The following is a 2,835-nucleotide window of genomic DNA, read 5'->3' on the forward strand; positions in this document are numbered from 1 at the left end:
ATTTATAATTAGTTTAGCCACCATATTTGAACTTTAGAAGACGCTACGTACATTTTCTTGATTTTTACTATTAAAAATAAATATTTCATTGTACATGGTCTGTCCAAAAAATATCGGCACTACACTCACAAAAAAAATTTATTGCACATATATGTACAATTAAAAATCTTCAAAATAACATCCTTCTACATCAATACACCGTTGCTAGCGCTTCTGCCATACTTTCCCCCTGGAAGTCTGCAACCGGAATCTCTTTCGGGCACTGTGTTGAAGCTTGCACTCTTTCCATCGTCCCGTAATGGTGTCCTTTTAAACTTTGTTTCATCCGAAGGGAAAGAAAAAAGTCTGACGAGGTCAGGTCTGGACTATAGAGAAACTGAAGCAGCATTGCCACGCTGTGCTTCGCCAAAAACTCCCTTATGCGTAGCGACGTGTGATTCGGCGCATTGTCGTGATGGAGAATCCAGGTATCGGCGATCTCCCTATGAACGGGTGGCAAGAGTCTCACTGAATTTTTTCAGTTTCATGCAAATTGATTATTGATATCGCTGTTCAATCGTGCGTTGCATCTTGATTGCTGACGACACTACAAAACAACTGTTCACACTAGAAGCGATCCACACTCTCCAAAGACTCAGAGGCAAGTGAGCTTGTGTCGTATGTCTGACATCTTCCACATCCCTGCTCATGGGAACCCTTCTGCACCCTTGCCCTTGGCTAGAAAAAATCAGTCTTAATACTTTTTGAACAGACCATGTATAAATCACTTGTGTTATTGTATATATGTATAAGTTAGAGATATGTGATTATTTTTTGTTAGAGGTATGTAATTAATCCTTTTGTATATTTCTTTTATATATATTTGATTATAATAATATATTTTATTTGAATCGATATATGTATTGGTTTTCGATCTATATTTTCTCGAATTGAAAATGGAAGATTAGGGCAAGTTATTACACTTTGATTGAAGCAGGTTATTACATTGTAACACCCCATTAAAAACAATTTTTTTCTTCTACAAATTTCAATAAATAGACTATCTACTTCGTCTCCATGTTTGAAGACAATGCTGAGCAGTGCCATATTTGTGTTCACTCCATTCTCACATGTATGAATCACACGGATAATAACATTAGTGTTTTCACATAAATTTATGCAATATTCACAAACAGAATGCATGTATATGCATACGTGAATTAAAATAAGATCAGCTCAAAATCAGGTTCATCTCTTTCTATTGAGTCAGCAATCTAATTATAAAAGTCTGTGGAATGATGTAATTTACAAAAAAAAATACACAGAATCTATAAATGTAGAAAAGTATGCGACAGCGGCAAAAGAAGTTAAAGATGGCCACCTGTCTGTAAGAAAAGCAACAAATACGTTTAAAAGACATAGATACAAATTAGAAAAAAATTAACTATTTAGTAAAGATGTACTTGCAGATATTCATTAATTTAAATGTATATATTAGTAAAAAAAAATTGCTAATCAAAAATTGTAACAATTTGCCCCGGTCTCCTCTATCTGGTAATCGTTTAATATCACTTTGTTTGTTTAGTCCTGTTATCTTTTAATATGTATCATTTCCCGATTTCCGATATACCGATCTTCTCAGATATAAAGATTCATTATCTAAAATTTGAATATTCTTCCAATCGAATTTATAATCATTCAGAATAAAATATTCTTTTTTAAATATCAATCTTATATTTTCCAATAGATCGAGATTACCGCATTAACATTTCTGTTAAGCTATTTGTAGGTATCTAGCTTAAGTTAAATCCAACAAATATTTATTTTTCAAATTTTAATGACACTTTTCATTAATATTTCGATTTAAACTTTCGATTAATATTGTGTTTTTCTGTTTTCAGAGTCATATTTACTACCTCCAAAAACGATGTTGTATGTTAATATCTATGGAGTCCATAGAGATCCCAATTTTTGGCCAAATCCAGAGATATTTGATCCAGATAGATTTTTGCCTGAGAAGATCCGAAATCGTCATCCTTACTCATATTTACCATTCAGTGCTGGACCACGTAACTGCATCGGTAAATTGTTTAATGATATTCTTTTATACATAAACAAGTTTCAATACATATCAAATTGTAGGTCAACGATTTGCTATGCTGGAGATGAAGGTAATAATAGCCTCTCTGATTCATAATTTTTACTTGGAACCCTTTGATTATTTAAAAAATGTACGATTAGGAGCTGATTTGGTGATCCGACCTATTGATCCGCATCGCCTAACATTTATTCCAGTCGAAACATAAACATTAAAAGATATTTCATATTTTAAGAATTTAATGATGTATTGCAAAAATAAAGAAAATAATCATGTTTATAAATATATGCAAATAATAAGAATAAACATCTGTATAAATATTAAATTTAAATAGCAATATATAGATATTATAATATAAGTAAGTCTGTCTAAATTTATTAAGTGATAAGATCTTTTAATATTATATTATACTGTTCAAAATAAAGCGTTACAAATTTTTATCTCGAAAACATGACATTATTGAGAGAAATTGTTCAGACAAAAGTTGTAGAGTTCTAAAAAGGTCTACTTATTGATCTTATCAGATTGATCTTGAATGGCGTCGCCAAGATCAAGTCAAGATCACATTGAATTTTTTAAATAGAACACCTTACTTTTGTTTCCAGAATCTAATAGCTGATGTTGAGAGCTTTCCAAAACGCTACAAGAAAATATTTTTTCATTAAGTACTTTCCGAGTTATAATGCTTGAAGTTTACAGTATCATTGCGATTCCATTAAAAAAAATCGATGTAACTTTGACCTGACCTTGACGATGCC

The 2,835-nt window shown here is 31.5% G+C and overlaps 1 protein-coding gene across 1 annotated transcript in view; it reads left to right on the forward strand.

The window, feature by feature from the left end:
* The window catches only part of LOC108753548 (cytochrome P450 4C1-like), a 17,177-nt gene that overhangs the window by 7,272 nt on the left and 7,070 nt on the right, over positions 1-2,835 (forward strand). The gene's annotated exons all lie outside the window — the stretch shown is intronic.

Source organism: Trachymyrmex septentrionalis, unplaced genomic scaffold (assembly GCF_001594115.1).
Source record: "Trachymyrmex septentrionalis isolate Tsep2-gDNA-1 unplaced genomic scaffold, Tsep1.0 scaffold7, whole genome shotgun sequence".
Classification (NCBI taxonomy): domain Eukaryota; kingdom Metazoa; phylum Arthropoda; class Insecta; order Hymenoptera; family Formicidae; genus Trachymyrmex; species Trachymyrmex septentrionalis.